A 26,692-nucleotide genomic window follows, 5' to 3' on the forward strand; every position below is an offset into this window, starting at 1 on the left:
TGGACAATTTAAGGAAGAATCACAAAAACCATGTAAACCAAAATGTAGGTCAATCAACACAACAATGCAAAAAGCAATAGAAATGTGCAAAGTATATAGAGATCCATGTGAAATCATTATTTTAAATTTACTGGGGTGCAAGCATGTAAGAACTGATTTCTGTTTCAACCTTTTCGGTCTGGTGGACCACTAAATTTCCCAGCTCCAGACCACGCATGCATGGGGAGCCGGTTGTCACTCAAAGGAGAAGGAACTTCCCCTTTAGTGAGGTCATAATGTCAGAATCCTCCCCACTCCCCCATCACAGATCTGAGCCTGTCCAGGGACACAACCTGCCCACTTCCCTGAGCCTGGGATTTGTACGGGGTACATGGTCCGTGGCTCTGGCTGGTGCATCTTTCTCCTAATCCCACTCAGGGCTGTACCGGCCAGAGCCGCGGACCCCCAAACTTTTCTCGGATGGCGACCGTTGATCTAAATGATGCTTTCTAGCTTTAGGAGAAGTGTTAAAATGATGGAACCTTTGTTTTGTTTTCTCTGATCAGCGGCTTGCAGCATCCCCTGTTTCCCTGTAGCCGTGCAGCCTGAGATTTGTCTTCTCAGCATCCCCAGCACATATTCTGGGGCTGTGCACAGCTTTCCTTTGCCCTTTGCCTGTGATCCCGACTCTACTTTTGTCTTTTTCCATTTAGATACCTCATCTGGTGGACTGATTACTTGTGTATGACCTCTAGTTCTGTATTCTGGACTTGCCTTTGTTGGAATCCCCTCTACTGCATTATCTGTGGGCTCCCAGTCCTCTTTCAGTCCTTCTACAGACGCCATCCTTTGCACACAGAAGTCCTGGAGTCAACCGTGTGCTGGGACGGCGCAACTACCCTCCTGAGGCTAAACAGAGGTTTGCTATAGGTAAAGCGCTCAGCATTAGATTGGGGGACTGGCATCTGGTGAGCCCTGGTATAGGGACTTATAAAATGATGTGATGTGCAGATTTCATGGAAAAGTCAATATGTTGGACAAACTATTTCTCCCCCACTTCCTATGTGGCCACATGGTCAAGAAGTGACACATGCAAAACAAACACCTGGCAGAGATTCTATTCTTCATTTAGGGCTAAAAAAAAGGTTCACTTGGAATTTACTATAATAAAGTTAGAAGAGCTCTGCCTGTTTAGTTCCAATGCTTTGTTTACACCCTTGAGTGTTCTATACCCACTCATTAGAAAGCAGTCGTGTACCTCGGGTAGACAGAGGGGGTTGTGGTCTGTGCTGGCTCACAGTGAGCAATGCCCAGCCTGACTCAGACCCTTCTCCTTGGTATTTTCTACAGATAGCTGATGTCAAGTGTGCTGCATTCATACAAAGCTGGTACAGACTGGCAGTTCCAACCACATTTCTTTCTAAAAGAAACAAAAAAGGAAAAATTGTTTAATTTAGAATCAGTACATTTCGCATCATTTAAAAAAAAAAATACACTTATCTTTTAGTATATTTTATTTCCTTTTATACTGAATTGTTAGGCTTGAGCACGGATAAGGGAAAGTCCTTTCCAATGCTTCCTATACACTATGCAGTTTTTAGTTGGTAAATGTTAAAGCGATTAAAAATCAGAAATCTGCTTTTCCATAGAACCCTTTGACAGATCAAAAACTGATTTTTATTACTCTATTTTCACTGTTTCTCTTTTGTAGACACAATTTGTATCAATCCCTGATGTAATGTAATCCAAATTTGTTTTTACTGTTTCAACCCCTAATAAAAAAGACCATAAAAATAAAAATATTTAAAAAAATAGTTTGGTTGACTTTATTATATGGTTTAATATATGGTAGTACAGACAAATTCAATCAAGTGGATGGTACATTAAATACACAGAGTTGCATGTTGATTGTTATAATAAAAATACCTTTGACAAAAATCATGCTGAACCACCAATCACAATATTGTAACAAGTTTGCAGAACTTTCCAAATTCACTTAGCAAACATGCCCTTTCCCATATGACTGTAACTAGCTGCAATTGCAATTGAGACCGACTATGCCTACAAATCCATCAGATGTCTGAATATTAGTAACATGTTCCCTTCCCCTTCTTTATAGACCTTGTGATCAAAGGTATAGCATTGGTCAGATAACCTGCAGAATTTAGAGCATTCACGGAAGACTTTTTTGAGTATTTGAATTGAATATTTGACTCTCTATCGCTCCATAATTCTTTTATCGCTATGCTGGCAATACAGATCTATTTTGAGAACTTGTCATAAAATAAATATTTCTCAAATATTGAATACTCTAATAGTATTATTATTGGTTGATCGCAAAAGCTAAGCGAGTTGATCCTGGAGCCCTGCCTTACCCATCCCTCCTGCTTTATCAGCAGCCCTGCTGTACATCTATATATATATATCTATATTTTTTGGCCCCCAAAGAAATGCTAAATATGAATTGCAACTTGCCCGCTACTGCATTGAAATAGCACCGCTACTACAATTCCCGGCATCTCGAGTCTATAGACCAGCGGCCTCTCTGCCTATGCGTGGCCCCGCATTGGACTGTTTTATAATTGCAAATAATGCCGGGAATTGTAGTAGCACCATCACTCGCATCTATAGACCAGCAGCGTCTCTGCCTATGCGTGGCCCCACATTGGACTGTTTTATAATTGCAAATAATGCCGGGAATTGTAGTAGCACCATCACTCGCATCTATAGACCAGCTTCCAGCCACTCATAACATTAAGCCCCACATTGGACTGTTTTCTTGACGCAGTGAGTTGTAGTAAAGGTGCTTTTTCAGTTTCAAGTTTGGCCCGCAACTTTGTCTAAGTTTTTAATTTTGGCCCACTGTGTATTTAAGTTTGACACCCCTGGTCTATAGGCATGCTGGGGATGTCTTTCATCAGACAACACCAGGAACTTTGCGTCCTTCACTCCAGGACACTTTCCTATTTAGAAGGCTCGGTGTAACAGTGGGGAGTGGAGAGGGAGGCAGAGGGAGGGGGGAGGGCAGTCTGAGGTGAGCAGTGCTGGGCAGCCAAGTCAATTCAGGCTCGGGGTCAAGGTTCAATTATCGAAATACCTTTGTACGGATTAGCAGTTATTTTTCTTGTGCAGAACATCATTCTCCTATGACAGGTGAACTGTAGCTGTCATGTCACGATAGTCTTGTAGTGCAATGTCTGCAATGTCCTGCCATGCAATGTCTTATCAGTTACAGTCACTTCTGTGTCATGCTTGGTATATATATAAATAAATATATGTTGAGCATTTTTATTGTCGGTAAATCATTTTGACTTGGTCATTTTAAAAGTAGCTTGCAAGCCAAAAAAATGTGGGCACCCCTGACATAATACATCATAAGTGATGATAAGTAAACGTGAAACAAAAATAAAAAATAGAATATATATCTATATCTATCTATCTATCTATCTTACTATCTATCTATCTATCTATCTATCTATCTATCTGTCTCTCTCTCCCTCTCTCTCTCTCTCTCTCTCTATATATATATATATATATATATATATTGAATAGAATATACATTAAAAGCTCCAATTGTGAAATTAATTGACCAAAAGTAACTGGAACCACCTCCATGTGAATTTCCAATGCAAGCAAACATGTGCCTCCAACAAAAACTGGGACACCACTCACCCTGGTCCCTGTTATATGACCCCTAGGTAAGTCCAACATTCCAAAATGCTGCTTTAATCCATTAGCCTTTCAAATAAGATGAGAGCATTTCATCAGTCCAACTTGGTCAACACAGCTCATATCTCCAAGTGAATACAGAATGGATGATTGCAGATATAGAGATACAAATGCTGCTATATTTCTAAACACTATTGGAGCTTAGAATTAAAAATGTGTGTTAGAGATGCTATAAAGCACTATAAATATCCCTAATAATAATAAATTTCAAACTTGTGTGTCTCCATACTGTCCCTCATGGCTTGGAGTGACACCTCTCAATGTGATGACATACTATTAAAACTCCCCCCTACGCATTTCACCACCTTCATTAGAAGAATGTTTTAATTGAAGACTGGTACCTCTCAATATAGTGGAAAACAATATTGCATATGCATTTCATGAATAAACATACTATGTCTCTGTTGCTTTCAATGTTATGAAATCACCAAATGAAACTCTTATCTACACATCCCATGAACAAGCGGACTTCATCAAGGAAATGCTCTTAATGTGATGACATCACCAATTCAAACCCCTTCCTATTCATTTTATCAATGAGTGGCCTTTATCAGAAACATGCCTGAGTTGAAGTGTAGTAACTCTCAATGTGATTACAGCAGCGAATCAAACACCTCCCTACGCGTTTCATCAAGGAATAGACTTCATCAGAAGCATGCTTCAGTTGTACCTCTCAATTTGATGACCTCACCAGATTTAACTAATCCCCCCATGCATTTCACTGACAAATAGACTTTATCAGGATCATGCTCCTAATAAAGAGTCGCAACCCTTAATGTGATTATATAATTTAATGTAACCTGTCCGATGTATTTTGTCCATAAGCAGGCTTTATCCGAAGCATACCTCTGATAAAAAAAAACTACATCTTTCAACATAACGACTTCATCATGTATAAAGGGGGTTATATGGCTACATCATCCCATTGGAGCATCACCAAGATAGAAAATATCGTAATATGGATTCCTCAATGGGGTTACAGGCAGCAATAAAACCAGATGGATATTTTTTTTTCAAAAAGTATTTGAATATACAAGATAAACTTTTCTTAGTTGCTGCATTTTGGTCTGATATAAATAATCTTGATAGTGCTTTTGATATCTGTTATAATGCAAAAAATAATAATAATACCCAGAAAGCCAATGATCTGATAACGGTGCTTACTGCATAGAGAAGAGGACAGGAAAGAAGAGAAGGGAAAAATAGAAGAGGAAAGAAGAGAAAACAGAAGAAAAATGAACAGGAGAAGAGAGAAGAGAATGAGTAGAAAAGAGAAGAAGAGAAGAGTAAAGAAGAGAGAAGAAAGAGAGACAAGAAAATAAAATAATAAGAAGAAAAGAGTAAAACTGATAAGTAGTGAATAAGAGAAAAGAGAAGTCAAAAGAAGAGAGGAAAGGGGAAAAGAAAAAGAGTAGAAAAGATAAGAAGAAAAGAAAAGAGATTAGAAGAAGCTGATCTGCTGTCCTGTCCCGGGCTGGATCAACAGGTGAAAATAAATGAAAAAAGAAAATGGAAACTAATGCAGCCACCACATCTAATGACTGGTGAGATGAACTATAATATAAAATAATATTTATAAACATATATATATATTTGTTCTTGGGTTTATATATGCTTAAATATTCCCCATGCTATCCTAGATGAAATACTTTACTGGGACCCTCTACCTTAGGGGCCATTAAAATCTATGCTGCATGTTACTGACCATGGGTCAATAGGTCATACACCGGACATTTAAGCAGAACTAAACCTAAAACAATAAACAAATTGGGAGCAGGCAGTTTCTTTAAAGCAAAAGGGACAGGCTATGTCTCTTCTGCAATAAAACAAACTTACCCACATGTATGCCCAGGAGTTAAATCAATCTGGACCGGTTAATCAATATGGCTGAAGATCCAAAAAACCCAAAGAAGGTAAATTTTGATAAATAACAGCTAACAGCTTGATAAGAATTTATTATCGCATTAGAATCATCGTCTCTCTTTTATAATAATAAGAAAGAATAATTTTTTTTGCATACTGATACTTTGTATTAAAAATTATCTGGACCCTGACAGTATTATATAATATTTGCTGTCGGAAACAGCCACCTTTCAATAATGCCCAATGGTTTTGGATTAGCTAGGTGGAATGTATGCAGACTAACAATGTTAATGATGTTTTAAAAAGTTTATACAACTACATTGAATGAAAAGCCAGAATGCAGTGAATGCCATGTTTAGCACAAACCAAATAGAGTTTTTTAAATACTGTCAAGGTTGAGTTCTTTCTCAGATTTCAATAAAAAAAGAGAACTTTGGCATTTTATTAATTAATATATGTTTGTTCTGACCAAGGATTTCAGGTACATGTACCCAATGGCAAAGCACTCCTGCCAAGGCAAACTGAATTACACTTATGTATTTATGTATTTTTATACAATGGCTTTTTACTTTGAGTAACTTTTACTTTAGCTTTTCCAAAGTTTTAGTTCATGTTTTATTTTATTAAAAGTTCCCAATGCCAAAGGCAATTCAGAGACCGAAAGTTTGATCTCTAGGTGAAAAAGAATAGTCTTCCTTGGGAGCTGGTCTTGATGGAAAGGGTAGACGGTTTATTTTGGTAATCCTGCCATGAAGATCCTTGCTCAGGAAAAGTTTCTGGTACAGGATGACAGCCCATTGTTGGTTGTCACCTTGACCCATGCTCTTCTGGTGGGGTGCTACGGGCAATACCAATGCACAGAGGTTGAAAAGAAGGTTGAAATGGTATTTTTGCTAGGGTTAACCTCTAAACTATTTAAAATATATCCAAAAAAATATAAACTTTTGTCAATTTAGTATAAAAAAGGAGTTTTGTACAGTTTGTATGCCAAATAAACAAATTATATGGCCAAATGGTTTTATAATTAACTTTAATCATTGTGTGGTCAGAAAAGCTATTTTTCTGCACATTGGGGAAAAGTTGACCCTATGGTTGGTTGATTTATAGAAACAATTTAAATATTTTAAATATAGAATATAATGAATATTCATTTGTGTATATTACCACTTGCTAGGGATATTTAATTTAGCTTACATAATGTGGAAAAAAAATCCTTTTGCGAAAAAAAACAAACAATCATGCCTAAGTCAGCAGAGCTTTGCCCCAATCACTAAGCTAAGTGAAGAATCCTTTGAAAGAGAAAAATTGACAGTGCTTTGGTTGGTAGTGCAGCTTCTTGTTATATGTTTCTGCTATCTATCTATCTATCTTACTATGAGGGAAAGACACTTTAGAATTTTGCATAGAGCCAATTTCATCTTAGCTATTGCAACTTAGAATGATCTTTCATAGACTAACTTCCACTTTGATCTGACATTTATAAACACATCCCAAACTTTCCTTACAGTGAGTCTGATTTATTAAAGCTCTCCAAGGCTGGAGAGGATACACTTTCCTCAGTGAAGCTGGGTGATCCAGCAAACCTGAAATGGATTTCTTCAAAGTACTTTGCTAGATGCTAGGAAATGTTTTGAATTCTGGACTAGATCCATTCCAGGTTTGTTGGATCACCCAGCTTCACTGATGAAAGTGTATCCTCTCCAGCCTTGGAGAGCTTTAATAAATCAGGCTAAGTGAATCTATTTATAGTGAACATATTTCAGCTTTTTGAAACCTTTACAACAAAAGTTCTGTTGAAGATCAGATACCACAACAACTTATATTGCCTTATAGATGTCTACCCCAATGTATCCAAGAGAAAGTTAAGAAAAAAAACATAAAATGGAAGATGTTTCTTGTTTTATTTCTTAACTTGAAGTAGTCATACTTTGTAACAATTAATATTTTGTTGCATCAGTTTTATCAGATTTTGTTTTGTTCTGTATCACCTAGCTGGTCATTTTAGTAGCAAATTGTTACATTGTATCATAATACAAATGGTACATTGTATCAATAGTGAAACAAGCTGTCCATCAAAAAGGAGAAATAAGCAAAACATTATTATGCCATTTAAAAATAAATGACTGAAAAGTATAAAAAGTCCAGGGTCCTAAAAAAAAACAAAAAAAGGAAATCAGACATTCCCTCATGGGAATCTTCCATGTGTTTTAAAATGACAGTAACTGATTCCCACCAGGGAATGTTTGAAGGAAAGTCAGATTCCCTGTTTTATTATTAATATTATGTATAAATTAAAATAATGAACGCCAAAGACAATAAAGTAGAATTAGTTAAAAGAGATTTTAGTTTTATTTATTTATCAAACTTTTTTTAATTTAATTATTATTATTATTATTTTATACTAATTTTTTATAAATATATATAATATAATACATTAAAATAATATAATATATTATAGTACATATACATAAATAGTTGGGTCAATATAAACAGATAACTATAGCAGTGGGTCTATAATGATAACAGGTCCATAGGTCTATATAGGTCTGTCATATACTCATATATGTCATATCTGATATATTTGTTATATATATATATATATATATATATATATATATATATATTAATTAATTAAAGCATCTGTTGGGTCCTCCCAATGACATAAAATGTTACATAATATCTTCTTCATATTCATTTATCAAATATAACCCTCCTGTTGGATCTAAATAATAAATGAATTAATTGAATATTATTAAATAGAATATTATTTATTATAGTTCATATTATTATTTTGAATAATATAATAAATAAATAAATCCAAATGGAATATATGAATAGTTGTCAATATAAAATAAGTGATATTGAGGGAGGAAAAAAAAATATTTGGGCCCCATGCTTACTTTTACTAAACAAGTGCCGTCAAAATTAAATGACTCAACGCTGGCTCATAAGTCTGTTCTATTTATATCATTCCTATTTTTAGATATATTAAATCCATGTAGCGTAAGTTATTTTTAAATAGGCCTCAAGCTTATATCACGGGTTACACATGGGAACAAATTAAAAATCATTTTTGCAAAGAATAACCCAATCACGTACAAGGCAGCTTAAAAAATGTATTTGTTTTATTTTTAGGGTTTAGGTCGGCACAGCTTTATCTTATTCACTAAGCCAGGTGAATTCTTATTTTGCAAAGTGAATATGGTCCACTCCTTTAGTGAATCAACAAAAAAAGTTTCCCTGATAACATAAACTTGTTTTTTTTTTTAATCTCTGTGTGGAATCACAATTAGGGTGAATCTATACATATCTATACATATATGTATATACATACGTTATCTATATTTATTATCTATACATATACACACATCATAATACATAGTTGTTGATGAATTCTAACAATCCACTAAACTTTAACCTTTTCATGACCAAAGCTTATTGAAAGCTTATTGACCCATATGATGGGTATGCATGGGTTACCTTGATGGTAACCCTATGGACCAATTATAAAAAGGAGATCCGTCAGATAGCCAGATGAGCCGTTAATTACTAAAATATCTGAATTATTATGTTTGCCCCTTTTATGAATGATGGCCAGTTTTTGCATAATTTTATTTTTAATAGTGCCGGTGTGTTTAAAGTTGACCCCCATTTTTTTAGGACCCATGGAGATTTCCAACTTGTAATCAAGGAATAGTAGTCAGAGGTGTTTTATTAAATGAGTTCCTCTTTTCCTGCATTTATCATCTAGTAACATACACAGCCAATACCAATAGTCAATTAGCCGAGCATACTGCTTCCATATATGTCGGTCAGTCACTTCATTCAAGTATATAGAGTTTCTGATCACACTTTAGCATATTTACGGTATGGTACTTTTAAGTCCTGATCACCAGGGACCAAAAACACGATTTTAAACACAATGGGCCTGATTTACTAAACCTCTCCAAGACTGGAGAAAATAAACAATCATGGGTGAACCTGAGTGATCCAGCTTCTGTAACTAGCAGCTTGTTTGTGCATGAAGATATAACACTTCTGTTGGGCGAATACATAACTACAAAAGATTAAAATCAATAATATGATCTCTCTGTAGAGGGGGGTTTGTATGAAATGATAAACATGAATATTTTACAATTTACGTATAAAATAGTATTGTGAAAAATCTAACTTTGGCTACACCTATCTTTACCTTTTGTACCGTATATATGGCAATGCATTGTATATGTTTATGGATGACAATGCATTTCTATAATCAGTTCCAGCTGCTTTCATCATTTTGTCATGAATACAGTTCTCTAATGTGTGCACCTCTATGGAGACGTCTTTTAGCCCCCAGGTAGACTTGTTTGCAACTTGCTGCACAGGTACAGTATGTTCTGGTTGTAATAATTTAAAGATCTTTTTGGTTTGTCCTCATGGCAGGCCAGCAAGGCTGAGTGCTGGGGATGTATCTGTCTATCTGAATGCAAGAAGTGATTTCTTTTTACAATGTGTAACTCATATAGTTACATGATATATTGCTGATAAATCTAAAATGTCAGGATTAATGACATACTGCTCTTATACCAATGTATCAATCCAAACCAATCTATTGATCTATCTGTTCATCCATCACATATACTCCCTATGCTTCTTTTCTGTACCTTTTTATCATCTATCTACATCTACATAAAGTATAAAATATATACAAATTAATAGATAGATAGATAGATAGATAGATAGACAGATATATATTCATGTAGGTATTTCATGTACTCTTATAATTGTATTTGTACATTTGTATTTGACAAAATAATGAATTAGAATCAGTTGTTGTTCCCCCATTGTATATCATTATTTATATGGCATAATGTATGAGATACAATGTATATATTGTATCTCTTGATCTAGTGTATCCTTCTACTGTGTCTATATATTCAATCTATCTATGTAAATGTAAGCATTGATTTCATTGACTCACTATAGGTATATAAAATATTGGGGTATATAGTATATACAGTATTTATAATTATGAATTATCTATCTATCTATCTATCTATCTATTTATCTATCTATCTATCTATTTATCTATCTATCTATCTATTATTTATCTATCTATCTATCTATCTATCTATCTATCTATCTATTTATCTATTCATCTATCTATTCCCTATATATGTACCTATATTTATATATATATATAAGTATATATATGTGCTTCCATTCATGTATTATCCATCTCTCTATCCTCTTAATGTCTATGTATCCTCTGTATTTCCATGCATTCTATTATATCCACCTACCTATCTATCTATATACATATAAACATTGCTTTCTTTGAATTGCTATACATACTTTGCTGAAAAATCCAAATGACAAGATGAACCTTATACTTCCCTTATACTATGTTGTTGCCTATTGAATTGAAAACAATGACATTAATTTACTAAAATAATACGACCTGATCACCAGGCCCCTTGCAGGGAATAATTCATTTATTATAGTTAAAGATGAAGTTTTGTTGACTATGTAATATTATACAACCAAACAAACCCATTTTACATTTCCTGCACATCAGTTTGGTATGGGTTACAATTTGCATTTTCATTGCATTTACCAACTTAAGTGAAATGTCTCTTTTAGGGGATAATGTACTTTGCCGAGTGAACAGCTTATATTTCTTTTGTAAATCACCACAATGTGTTGGTGTTATCTGAAGCTGTGACACAGGTTTCATATTTGTAACATGTTAAACACTGATGTGATGATATAGACAAACTACATCTTTTTTTGCAAATCTGCTTATGAAGGAATGCAGACGTGATCCATAAATTAAGAAATCATATTATGTGAATATATAAGATGGGGGTATATAGTATATGCAATATTTATAGTTATGAATTAATATTATTCAGGGGCCAATGTGTTCAGCATTTGTTTAATAATGGGTTTTTGCATTATGCCATGTGCTGGGGCTCCAACACTCATTTTGCTCTGTTAGGTACTGAGTTATCTACCAATTTATCTGTACTTATATCTATATTAATTTTATATATATATCTCTTTATCCATCCATCCATCCATCCATCCATCCGTCCATCTATCCATCCATGTATTACCTTTATATCTCTCATCAGTATTCATCCATCTATTCATCCATTCACGTCCACCCATCCTCCGGATATCTACCTATCTATCTATCTATCTATCTATCTATCTATCTATCTATGTATCCATCTATGTATCCATCTGAGTATTCTCTATAAATCTATTTGTCTATTTATCACATTCATATATTACATTTCTATCCTACCCATCCATCCATTTATTTATCTCATATCCTATTCATTATCTATCTGTTTATCCTCTATACGGATATTTCTTTCCTTTTTCATTTTTTCTTCTTTTTTTTATTGATCAGTTTGCTTTTATTTTATTTATTATTAAGCAGTTTGTATTCATTTATCTGCCTATCCATTTTTTCAATGTTCCAATAGATCTCCTTGTGAATATTGGTAACTCACTGATAGAAAATAACATGTTGGCTCAATGACCACCAAGTGACTGAATAATCTCCGATACAGGTTAGGAATACAATGGCGATGCCATGGGCCTGATTTATTAAACTCTTCAAAAGATAGATTAGCATGAGTGAATCTGGGTGATCCAGCAAACCTAGAATGGATTTCGTAAAATCATTTCTAATTTGGCAAATGTTTTTAATCCAGGCTAAGGTTCATTCCAGGTTTGCTGAATCACCCAGGATTTCTTATGATTGGATTTCTCCAATCTAGTCAGTATTTCTAATTTCCAGGTATGATTTACTATACATTGGCTTGGTCAGTGAAGAGAAGCCAGTATGGCTAACAAGGACTTTTGGTAGTTTGCCTATAAACCTGAGTATTGGTGATACAGTTCAGACAATCCAGGACAATTCTGCAGCATGAGGCCACATGGTTCAGTCTATTGAAGATTCCTCATTCTCTCTTTTTCAGGAGAGAACGCAAAGAAGTCATAGGGGGAGGTAGAAAAAGAACTGGGCTTATAATTGTGTCCATGCAACCCTGAAAGTTATCCAGCTCTAATACACAGCTCAGCTCTGTCTGCTAGGGCAAGAGACTGCTTTTTCTGTGTTGTATTTAAGGATCACTTACAGGTCTTGCCCCTCCCTCACCTGTGATTGGATAGTGAAAGGAGAAGCAGCTGACTGATGAGCTCCTATGACTCTCTCCTCGGTCAGGACATTTTGTTATTGCCATACAGAACTGAGTTTGGATATATACATAATATACACACTGTATATAGCACAAGTGCTGGGTATATATTATTCTCACTGCATAATACTGCACCAAGAAATTTATTACGCTCACTGCATACAGCAGGGTATATATTACATGACCTGCATAGAGCACTGGACCTAGTTATGTATTAACCACAATGCACATATTGCTGCCCCGGGATAAATTATACTAACTGTACATAACACCGAATCTGGGTATACAAGCTGCATATAGCCCTGGATCTGGGTATATATTAAAATAATTGCATATGATGCTGCATCTGGGTATTTAATATACTCATTGCATGAAGCACTGGATCCAGATATGTATTAAACCCATCACATAAAGCACTAGATCTGGGGATATATTACATTCACTGAATATGGCAATAGAATTAGACACGTATCAAACCCACTGCATATAATAATACACATGGGTATATATTTTACTTACTGTATATAGAGCTGGACCCAGAAATATATTTTACATAGAGCACTGGGCCAAAGTATATATTATAGAAACTTCAAATAGCACTGAACTTCAACAAATAATATTTACCGGATATGTAACTTTACCTGGGTATATAATATACTCAATACATACAGCACTGGACCTGGGTATATAATATTAAATTGCATACTCCATATAGCACTGGATCTGGGTATTTATTATAGTAATTACACAAGACAGGGTCCAGTAGTACTTTATAATTACTGTACAGAGGACAGGACCTGGGTGTATATTCTTATCCTTTTATTTAGAACAAAACTCTGATATATATTTAATTAACTGTACAGAGAACAAGGCTGGGGCATATAATCTGCTCACGGTACTCAGGAACTGACCTGGATATTTAATCCACTCCCTGTACACAGGACAAGACCCGGGTATATACTTTGCTCACTGTATACAAGAATGACCCGGGTATCTATTCTAATCACTGTATACAAGAATGACCTGGGTATCTATTCAATTCACTGTATACAGGAAAGGATCTGGCTATAAATTGTTTTCACTGTACACAGAATCCTGTTATATATTCTGCTCATTGTACACAGGACAGGACCCAGGTATATATTCCAATACTTCTGTACCTGGGTATATAATCTACTTGCTGTACACAGGATCCAGGTATACATTCTGCTCCTTGTATGCAGGAACTCGGGTATTTACTGTACTCCCTGTACACAGACAGGACCTGGATATATATTCCACTGGATGTATGTAGGCCAGAACCTGGTATATATTCTGCTTACTGTTCACAGGACAGGACTCAGGTATATATACTACTCACTGTATACAGGAATAAATCCTGGTATATAGTCTGCCAGCTGTATACATTGAAGGGTCCGGGTATTCATACTGCTCCTTGTATACCGGAAAGGACATGGCATATATTCTGCACCCTATAAAAAGGAAAAGCTAGATACATATTCTACTCTTTGTATACGCGAAACGTCCCTGGTATATATTCTGCTCCTTGTATACAGAAAAGGAACTGGGTATATATTTTGCTTCTTGTATATAGGAAAAATTCCAGGTATTCTGTCTGCTTACAGTATACAGGAACAGATCCTGGTATATATTCTGCTCCTTGTATACAGGGAGGATCCTGGATCTATTTTCTGCTCTCTCTATACAGAAATAGATATATATTCTGCTCTTTGTATACAGGAATGGACCCGGGTATAAATTCTCCATATTATATTACAAAACGTTACATAACCAACGCTGGTAAAAAAACACAGATGATTATCAAGTATTAACTTATTGCAGTTAAGACAACTGTTGTCCAAGGATAAACAAAACATAAACCCCAAAGCAATTGTTGTTAATTTTGGTTTACAAGAGGTAAAAAAAATCCTTCTTGATGTTCCAAGGATCAATTATTTTGTATGATAATTCTCTGTTAGCCTTTACCAATCATTATTGCTGAGATTGGTCATCTAATGCTCGAGAGCTCTTCATTTTGTGACTTGCAACCCTCATTATAAGTGTTGGTTACAGTGTCGGATTTAGACTTTGTGAGATCCAGAGTTATAAAGCTTGGAGGCCCCTCGGTAAAAGTTACCCCCAAAGGTGTGCACCAAACAAGACCTTGGGTCACCACAAAATGAAACACGTATAAAGGCTTTTTAACTATTTAAAAACAAAGTACCAACAATATTATTATAGTAAAATACTTTTTTTAAATGAATGTATTGATCAGTTGACTGGGTTTATCTCTCTTAAAGATAACAGTACCGAATACACTGGGAATAATACTTTTATAAATAACTTTAAAAATTGGAGATAAATTAAGATATATAAAATGAATAATTAGGATCACATGTTGTTCTTAGACAAAAAGAATTTCAAATGTAGATATAAAATAGTAATTGAATTAAATTCTGTGAAGATTGTGGGGATCTAAGCTATGGCTTGTTTTGGTGATACCTAAATCAGGCTCTGGTTGGCTTTGACAGTCTGTCGGAAGCTAAGAGAGATCCAATCCAAAGTATTTTATAAAATTTGTTTCCATACTCCAATCATACCCTGCTGCAATTCTCACAATGCTACAATGAGACGTCTCAATCATTCTAAAGACTTTCAATAAAGTCTATTCTGTTCACATATATGTTACATAGAGGAAAAATTTTATAGGATGCACCTATAGAATATTCATACCTTATATACATACTGTATATAAATGTATGTCTGTTTGTATATATATAATTATATATATACATACTAATAAGTCTGCTGTATACAGTCCATAGATCAGGAAAGAGTTTTGCATACTTCACATACTGTACCCTGAACATATCATATACTCATCATGTAGAGGAAAGTCTAAGGCCAGCCATAAATTTCCCTGATAAGCCCAAAGTTGCCTCTGACTGAAATATTGGGGTCTCATCAATATCTAGATATGTGTGGTATGCAGCAGATACTTCCTATGCTTACTATAGAGACATATATGTAATATACTTACAGTATATTAGATTTCAATTTAGTTCAAGTAATATTTACATATATAGTAATTACTTTATAATATATAATAATATACAATAAGGGAAATAATTATTTTGTCAAATAAATTGTACAAATACAATTAATAGGAGTACGTGAGATAGATCGCTAGATCAATATCTATCTATCTATCTATCTATCTATCTATCTATCTATCTATCTATCTATATCTATATATATATAGTTATCTATCATAGATACGCTAGTCTTATACCTTAGCATATGTACATATATATATATATATGTGTGTGCGTATATACAGTATATAACACATAATATATAGTGCATATAAATATTAGATAGATAGATAGATAGATAGATAGATAGATAGATAGATATTGATCAAGCTATCTATCTCATGTACTCCTATTAATTGTATTTGTACATAGTATTTGACAAAATAATTAATTAGAATCACTTTTTGTTTCCCTCATTGTATAATATTAAATTTTACATAATGTTACTATATATATATATATATATATATATATATATATATATACCTTGAACTAAATTCAAATATAATGTACTGTAAGTATATTATATATATATGTCTTTATGGTAAGCATAGGAAGTATCTGTTGCATACCAAATCTTTTACAGATTGCAAGCTCTTCTGGGCAGGGTCCTCTCCTCCTCCTGTGTCATAGTTTGTATTTCTCCTGATTTTGCATCCCCTATTTAATGTACAGCGCTGTATATTATGTTGGCACTATATAAATACAATATATATAATAATAAAATATGCACCATGTACTCTGTACTGTATATCTGTATAAATATAGTACTGTATATATAGTTTATGTATCTTTCATGTGTCTATGCCTTAGGTCTTGATATGTCAAAGGCCTAGGGTAGATATGATGCGTGTACATGTTTATTCTTATACCTATTAATAGGTCTTGATTGAGAACGTACGGTAGGCTCCACAACACCCCATCACATGGTGATAAAGATTTTGTTGATGTGTCGTAGTTACTATGATGGCTATTTCTTGCTGCATTATTGTACATTTGCTGTGCTTTGGAGGGATCTAGCCACCAACATGGTCAGGGTTCTAATATTAAACCCTTTACTCAATAAATGTAACACTTCATTGTCAACAATAACACCCTATAACTGGACTGAAATACATTATGTCTGTATCTAGAATATTCTCTGTATAGGAAATGGTATTAATGTCATAGGCTCCATTCACAAAGCTAACATACCTGTATAAGGATACTTAGGTTCAAAAAAGTGACAGTTAGTGCCCAATGAGATTTGAAAATTACAGTCACATGATTAAAAAAGATACTTATACTTGTGTAGAGTATTTGAGAACAGAGCTGTATGTATTCATATACCTAGGTGTCACAACATTCTGCATAGTACATTCGGGATGCATGGTGATCACTGTATATGAAGGGCTGGATACCAAGTATATCCAAATGTAATTTGTATACATACTGTATATATGTAAAAAAAAACCCTATTACATATGACTTTATATAAAATAGACCTACATGTATGTATTATTTCTGTGCAAAGTACATACATTGAGATTGAAACTGTAACTATGTATATACCTGGGTATAGGGGATCTTCACATAGGAAACTGACTGTTCACTGGGCTTATTATGGGCTCTCCAAAAATCTGTTTTCTAAACTGTACTCGCACATGATTGGGCATTCGATTTTTTTTTGTTTTACAGCTCACTGCACATTATATAGCTACCATAAGTGTGTTGTGTGTTTCTACTCATGTATATTGCATTGGGGTGCTATTCACAATGAAGGGCACTGCAATGCATCTCAGTAGGACACATTAATATTATTATTATTGATTAAGAGTATTTATATAGCGCCAACATATTATGCAGTTCTGTACAATAAATAGGACACATGCGTTGAAATGGGGCACAGTACATATAATATGCACTGCACATATCATTAGACCTAAGTATATAGAGAATGCAATAGGGACATGAGTATATATCTATAAATATATATTATATTAACCTTTATCTATATTTCCAATTAACAAAAAGTCTTGTGTATGGTGCAGGGCCTGTCCTGTGCTATCACTGTACAAGGAAACATTGCTGGGTACATAGAATATGCTCCCAGGAGAAAAAATACGGTGTGATAATTGAACTATCCAGCAATTCGGTATATGGTGCCTTTTAAAAGGCAGGTATTCATTTTACATACTTACCACAAGTCAGGAGTTGGTTTCATACTAAGCACATGCTGCATATGATATACACAAGCACTGTGAACTATATACCTCATGCTGCATGATACAAAGGATAAGCTTTATTATTTTATTACCTATACACAGGACAGGGTTAATACACATACTGCATACACTGTACATGAGACAGGGCCTTGTATGTATTATGAACCCTGTACAGTATATAGAATATGACCATGTATTTCTGAGAATGCACAAGGCAGAGGACCCAGTGTCCATTACAAACACTGTGCTTTGCAGAAAGCAGGATTACAGCATGTACTATGCATACTGTATAAATACAGGAACATAGATATACATATTCATTAATTGGCTATATACTATCGTTCTTGCATTATATATCCTGTATCTTTATCAATTCTTTACTTTATACATAGAATGCTCCGGGATTGATTAGGAAACTTGGAAAAAAGACGTTTGGATCATATCTACAACTCTTGCCCAAAGCAACAAATTGTGTCCTCTCTTAAGGAGTTTGACTGCCGTGGGCAATAAATCAGATTATGGCCTTGTTTCTATAAATCAATCAGTATATATCAGGCCCAGGGTGAGCATTGTATGGGTAGAACTTCAACATTTTGGATACTCAACATATGACTTTAATTTTACCGGTTGGGTTATAGGCCATAACATTTTAAGGTCCTCAATACGGAAAGAACCCTCAAAGTTCCAATTCAAAACAGAATATATACGTCCCACTATGTTCTGCAAAGAAAAATCTCCTGTATAAGGATATTGCCAAAAGTAAAACTTTTTGAATAAATTAATGGTTATACTCGTACCTAGCTCTTTTGAAGGAAGATTAGTTATTATGTAATTCATGATACGGCACCCTAAAATGTTTTTGATTTATGCCTAACCACTGGCAACATTGCTTGCTTGCAGTAAACCATGGGGAGGATTTCACTGCATCATAGGAGGTGATCTGCAACATGCCGAGTGTTGGCCACGTACAGGAGCTAAAGGGTTCAACCGACGGCCTCTCTGCGCGTCATTAAAGTGATATATATATATTACCACTAAGACTAGGATTCTAAAATGTACATATCATAAGAAGAACAAGAAGCCCATTCAAGTGTATAGGGGTATTGGGCGTTGTATAGAAAGCTACCATCATATCCTCACCTTATCATGGCAAAAGCATCGTCTGCTTCTCCCAGTTATGTCATGCATGAAGAATAGCCTGAACATCAAGAGAACCTGAGAAAAGAAAAAATAAAAGATCAATAAGACACCTATATATAGAGATATTTACAGGATGTACAGGATAAATTTTTAAAAAGATATACTTTTTAATTTACATATTTGATGACCCTACACATTGAAAAATCACAATATACAATACCCATATCCTATATGGTACAATACAATCTTATACAATGAGGATTTATCAACGTCATATACAATAAAAAATTACCTTGTATTTGGAGATTTTTTTTATAAACAGACTGTAAATGGCATGAATAACCCCATGAAATAAGAACGAATATATAAATATATATATATATATTAGGGTTAGGAATTTATTGTGAACATATTTGTATTATACAGATTGTTAGATTTGGTCAATATATTACAGGGTTTTAATCAGCCACACAACCTAATAATAATAATAGAGTAATTCATGTGCTTCAGTAATTTAGGAGACGGGTTGCCAAATCAGCTGACTGTATATAATAAGAAAGATGCTACGTAGCAAGAAAATACCAAAATAACAATTGGGATGACCTGGTACAGTAGGAACCCACCATATACATTAGGAATCACATAACAGGATAGAAATGTACTATATACCAATGGTTTGACCTTAGACAGAGAAAACCAACCAATTTTATATACAAGAAGGGCCCTAAATGATGAAAATTCACTTTTTACAATACAAGTAACTTTATAGGATTGGAAAATATAATATATATATATAGAGAGAGAGAGAGATAGAAAGTGAGAGAGGGAGAAAGAGAAAGGGAGAGAAGGAGAGAGAGAGAGAGAGAAAGAAAGACCAGGTAGATAGATAGATAGATAGATAGATAGATAGATAGATAGATAGATAGATAGTACCAGGCCAATGACTGTTGGAGCCCCAAAATAGAACACAACGCAGACGATCATTATTAAACAAAGGTTGAACACCTTGACCACTAAATATTATTAATTCATAATTATAAATACTGTATATACTATATACCCCAATATTTTATATACCTATAGTGAGTCAATGAAATCAATGCTTACATTTACATAGATAGAAATAATATATAGACACAGTAGAAGGATAACTAGATCAAGAGATACAATATACACTATATATATATATATATATATATATATAAATATAGTGTATATTGTATCTCTTGACCTAGTGTATCCTTCTACTGTGTCTATATATTAATTCTATCTATATCTATCTATATAGGGAATAGGGATAGGGAAACCTCAAGTGTATATCTATCATAGATACCCTAGTCTTATACCTAAGCATATGTACATATATATATATATATATATGTGTGCGTGTATACAGTATATAACACATAATATATAGTGCATATAAATATTAGATAGATAGACAGACAGACAGACAGACAGATAGATAGATAGATAGATAGATAGATAGATAGATAGATAGATAGATAGATAGGGGGTTAATATCTACAGCTCCCAGGCATAACTAATTACTGACTAGTTACTGTAGAACTACAAGATACATTGTATCTTTGCTCATAATTCAGAATGAGAAAACCTTTAATGTCTTGCACTTACAAAAGTTAACTATTTACCATAAAAATACCCTCTTAACATACCTAAGCCTACCTATAACAAGACCATGTCATTCTTATATTTTACCCCCATCTTTAGGTCCTTCAAACTGCTCTAAAATGGTCTGAAAATGATATACACATTCATATTACAACCAGAAGGCTGTGACATCATGAAGATACTTTTCTCCCCTTTTACTTTGGTCCTTGACTTGACTTCATCAACTTCTAGTCCTTAATGACATGCTAAGATAGTCAGTACCCCATACACAGGCATCATTGTGGTCCTAAGCCACAGTTTACAAGGGGAAACCCCATAATTTCTGCAACAAATGTTTAATATTCATTGCAAAACAGACTGGTCCTGAGAGGGGGAAATTTTAGACATAGATCGATTTGTAGTTAAATTTCATTGATGCATTGAGATCATACAGAAAAACTAAATGGGGAAGGCAGGGAAATATAACTATGTGGTCATACTTTTATATCACTGTCCTGTCTATAATATACATCTATATCTATTTTTCATATATATATATATATATATATATATATATATATATATATATTGCTAATAAATCTCCAATGTCTAAACATAGAACAGTGAGCCTCTCCCATAGTACGTGGTGTATGGATGTATCTCCCTCACAGCACTAAATCCTTAACTCCAACCATACCCATAAAACACAATCTACTCAGATCGTTAAATTTAGAGTTAAACTCTTCTGAAAAGCTCATCATTTGCTTTACATTTATTTACATTATTGTTTTTTTTTTTTTTAATTTTGCTAAATCTGCAAGGTAATAATTGCAGGCTTTACATTTTCCCAAATACTGCAAGGATAGGGAATCCCCTGAAATTTGAAGGCATGGATCTCCAAAAATCCCACCTGAACCCTTAGGTAATGCTAAGAAACGAGGGATTTTTTTAGCCTTCTGCCTGGCATTGTGTCAGGCCATGGATGAAGAAGGATTCTTAACTAGAACTCGTGGATAAACCTTTTTGGGCGAGGTTTCATGAAGACCATCAACAGAGGTGGATTGGGTGGGATAGGTTTGGCTATAGGACCAGAGATGGCCGTGATTCAATAGGATTCTACTCTATAATTAAAAACTACAATTCTGCATTCGGGTTTCTATTGCTTTAAAGCTTTAGCAAAGAAGAGGATCATAAACTATCCGAAAGTCAGCTAGTAGAAGCTACAGGGCTTGTAGAACCTCAACAATCGAAGAAAGAGCTCCAGATATTAGACTTTGCCCAATCACTCTCTATGACTTCAAATAAAACAAAAACTGTTCTGAAATGAAGAAGATCTCCTTATTACTATTAAAAATCAAATCAGATAGAGGACAAGGATGGAAGTTAGAAGATCTCTCGGATCTTCTGAACCTTTATTCAATGAAAGTCATTTACTGCTAAGCAATACTTGGCTCTAAAAAAAAAAAAAAAGTAGAGACGTGCTTTAGCTTTTGCTTATTATTTTACTGCACTTGATTATGTTCGTTTTATTCTGCATTTTGGTACTATTTACCCCCCAATGGCACTTTTGTGTTTGGAGAACCGTTAACTCTTTGACATTGTGCCTCTGCAGAATCATTGTGCTGGATTTTGCGAACTGGAAGCCAACAAGCTTTGTCAATGGGCTCCTCAGCCTTCCCATGCCTTGTGATTTACTGATCGGAACCCCAAATCAACCCAACTTGAGACTTTTTATCTGTTTGTCAAATGAAATGATACGATGCATGCCATTATGTCTCTTTCATGCATTTGCACAATTTGAGGTCTGGGTTTCTTTCTAAGGGGCGATGTTGGTATTGGTTTAGACATTTAAATTCTATCAAATACAAAAATTTGGAAGGGTTATAATTTAGGGAGGTAACATTTATCCTTAAACTAGGGCTTCATGTTTAAAAAAATGTATAGAATCTACAGAAGTGTCAATGATATGTATGTGCACGTCTAGCCTGGACAATAAAACTTTAATCCCAGGACTGATCACCCCTTGAAATATTAATCCTGTTGGTCAGGTTAGTCTATTGGTCCCCCAATAAATCGATTTATCTGACGTGTGTGTGTGTATAGCTCAGGGATTCCCGGGGCCCCTGGCTTTTATTCATGTCTAGTGGAGTCATTTTTGGCTTTGCAATTGCTGTTGGAGGATTTCCCCTAACTAGCTGTGTCCTGTCTGTGGCCCCCAGCTGCCCCATTGGTGATTTCCCCCGTGCCATGGCAGCAAATTGCAATAGAAGGCAGCCGCCTGCTCTCCATGCATTCTCCGTGCTCGCTGTGTGAATGAACATCGAGACTCGGAGCTTCCATCCGCCTTGTGCGAAGCTCGGAGAGGCAGAAAATAGCAGCAACTTTCTACTGAACTTTTATACGGTGTGCAGGGGGCGCGGCACACATGGGGGTCCTAGCCCCCACCCACCACTACTCAATGAACCCCCCCCCCAAAAAAAAAGTTATCAAAAGTCCTGCAAAGTTAGCCAAGGGTGCTGAAATAGTGGGGTGCTTTGAGACATTATTTGCTTCTTAGGGCACACTCGTGGGTGTATCTTTAGGGGTGTTGTATGCTGACGTTGTGTTCTCTGTAGACTTCTTTATTTTTAACACTATTAAGAAAAGTAAAAGTTGACCGGTGGGGAGTTTTGAGGGAGGGCGGACACATATACTGTGAACCTTGAGAGCACACATATACTGTAAGCCTTGAGAGATTTGGGGTGCTCCAAAAAAATTATGATGAAGAGGGTGATCCCATAAAGAAGAAGAGGGGTGATCTCTTAAAGAAGGAGAAGAAGGGGTGACCCCTTAAAGAGGAAGAAGGGGGTGATCCCTTAAAGAAGATGATGATGATGAAGAAGAGGGGTGATCCATTAAATAAGATGATGGAGAAGAGGGGTGTTCCTTTAAAGAAGATGATGGAGAAGAGGGGTGTTCCCTTAAAGAACAAAAAATAGGGGTAATCCCTTAAAGAAGATGAAGAAGGGGTGATTTCTTAAAGAAGATAATGAAGAAGAAGGAGTGATCCCTTGAAGAAGAAGGAGTGATCCCTTAAAGAAGATGATGAAGGGGATTGAGCACCCGGAGAGGCTTGTGAAGAAGGGGAGCGAGAAGCTGGAGAGGGAACACTTCTCTGGTCTCTTCGCTGCCGACGGCGAATGTGCCCTCCGCGAATGCTTTTTGGGGTAAGGGCTTCCCGGCTAGGTATTCACATACAGCAAGCCCAGACCGCAAAAAGATTCGAGAAGGACCTGATCCAGATTCCAGCAGCTCCGGAGCCTCGGTTAGCAGATTCTTGCTTTGCCCCCCGGTTGGCCGGGCACTTCAGCACCCCATTCCGCGGACAGCTCCCCGCTCTCCCCATTGCACGGAGCGCAGAGCGAGCAGAGCCGAGCGGAGGAGCTGCGTAAAGAGGAAACTCTCCCCCTGAGCACTAAATAAATACAAAGCAGCCGGGCTGCCCATTGGTCGCCACTAAAATCGTCATCCACCAATCAGGAGCCGCCTCACATCTCATTTTCTTTTCGAAAGGGGTAGAGAGAAACATTTCCATTTTCCAATTATTCATCAAATCCTCCACAACACAAGCTGGAGTGAAAGAGAGGGAGGGGACCCCCATCATTGTGAAAGACGACCCCTTTATAGACAGGGGTGTCCAAGCTATTTTTGCATGTCTTGTCTATAAATAGATCTCTGGTCATAGCTTAGGTGTCTTTTTTTTGCATTTGAAAAGGCGACCATTGTCACGATTTGAAGTGATTGCGGTGTCCTCACTTGAAGCCCTCTCTTATTGAATGGAATTACCTTGCCAAGTTCAACACGTGTGTATGTCAACTACATGGAATCCCCAGTGTAGGGAACGATTAGAAGTGAAAATCCCACCACCAGCCCCTCCTTTCATCCCCTCTATAGACTTTAACTCCTTCCCAGGATAGCTGGTGCTCAATGCAAAGGGCTTTGGGTTGTGCATGAACATCTGGCCATCCATGTAACCCAACATTGCCCTATAGAAATTTACATTTACCAATCCTAAAATGATCAGTGATGATATTTTAGGGATCATGCAACCTTTATTGTTAATGCAGCAAGCATGGTGTTCCTTTATGTGTGTGGACATCTTCATAGTTGGCTGACCATCCATGTAACCCAACATTGCCCCATGGAAAGTTACATCTACCCATCCTAAAATGATCAGTGATGATATTTTAAGGATTATGCACCCTTCACTGTTATTGCAGCAAGCATGATGTCCCTTTATGTGTGTGAACATCTCCATAGTTGGCTGACCATCCATGTAACCCAACATTGCCCCTCTGAAGTTCAGTCTATAATCATATTCAAGGAGCATGTCATCTAAGGATTCTGCACCACTCAACTCGTTTCCAGGATAGCTGGAGCTCGTTTTAATGCAGCAAGCATGGTGTCTCCATGTTCTTTGTGGTGTATGTGGGTATCTCCATAGTCTCCATGTAACCCAACATTGCCCTTCTAAAATTAGGTCTACACATCCCATAATCATAATCATGGAAGTATGTCATCTAAAGATCCTGCACCAACCAATTCATTTTTAGGATAGCTGGTGCTCATTTTTTTGGTGTCTCTATATTCTTTGCGGTGTATGTTGACATCTCCATAATCTCCAAATACCCCAATATTGACCTTCTAAAAATAGGTCTACCCATCACATAATCAAGAACTATGTCATCTAAGGTTAATAATGTTCTGACCTCCTTCAAAAAAAAAGTTGTCTGTCTATTCATCTAACTCTACACTGGACCTGTCTACCCATCCCATTATTATAGTCAGCAATGACATTATTAGCTTCTATATAATATGGAGCAAGTTTGAGATGGCACAGCAAACTTTTCATCTACTTATCACTATCTAGGTCTATGATAAACATTCACAAGACTTAAAGACAAGTGAAGCTCCTACTTACTTCTTAGGTCTCATGGGCTCCTCACATCTGGACATGTTCCTCTCCTTAGACGCCATAAAACAAAAATATTGTCAAATAAAAAAGAAAAGAATCCACATTTTCCCCATGTTCCAGGTATGTATATAAGTTACAGGGGGGTCATCTTCTACAATCCTTAACCCCCAACTTGTTGATGGTGATGGAACAAGAGAGTTGGTAGAATCTCTTCTTATTTGGGTGCCCCTGGATCTCCTTTCATTTGGGTTTTCTATTATATCCCGGTCCGGATTCCCCCCCTTTCCCTGGATCACATCTTATTGGGTCTTGAGTGGTACCTTGATCCAGGACCCCCCCAATACCACCCCACCCCAACACTTGCTGCTTCTCATTGGGTATCTAGCAAGTCACGATTCCAGCTCACTCTGGGTGAACTGTGACTGGAGCAGTGACGCAGGCGCCTCTCATTACTCACTTATACAGTCACGACTTGGAAATCCGTGCTGTTACCACCAAAATTACTGCTGCCACCGTTCAATTATTTAATAGGATCCCGGGCAGGCGAGCTCGTGTCTTTCTGTGTGTCTGGCACCTGCTGGCACTCTTGGCTGCCTTTTAACCCCTTTGCCTGCTGGATAAAGCGCTCAGATGAGTGCCACCACTTGCAGACCTTCTGCTGCCAAGGAAAAAAGGAAAGGGTGGTGGATGGGCTTTAAATCAACTTGCTGGGGTTATTAATGCAAAAAAAAAAGGAAACCTCCGCCTATTAATGTGTGTGTTCTGCAAGAGAGTACAGCCCCCCAATTCGCCTCCCCTGATTTTTTTTGCAGTATTTCAGTACACGTGTTGATGCTGTTTTTTAAAAGTGCTTGTAAATACGACCACGCAGCCTGGAATCTCAGCAATGACATCAGTGGGTGTTCAGCTTGCTAAAAATTC

The 26,692-nt window shown here is 36.0% G+C and overlaps 1 long non-coding RNA gene across 1 annotated transcript; it reads right to left on the minus strand.

The window, feature by feature from the left end:
- LOC140338666 (uncharacterized) lies at window positions 1–25,925 on the minus strand. Its single transcript, XR_011922296.1, has 3 exons — window positions 25,778–25,925; window positions 19,207–19,281; window positions 1–1,399 (listed from the first exon to the last, which is right to left on the minus strand). It is a non-coding gene; the product is annotated as an uncharacterized lncRNA (long non-coding RNA).
- Between the last annotated feature and the right edge of the window lie 767 nt (window positions 25,926–26,692).

This window comes from Pyxicephalus adspersus, chromosome 9 (assembly GCF_032062135.1).
Source record: "Pyxicephalus adspersus chromosome 9, UCB_Pads_2.0, whole genome shotgun sequence".
Classification (NCBI taxonomy): domain Eukaryota; kingdom Metazoa; phylum Chordata; class Amphibia; order Anura; family Pyxicephalidae; genus Pyxicephalus; species Pyxicephalus adspersus.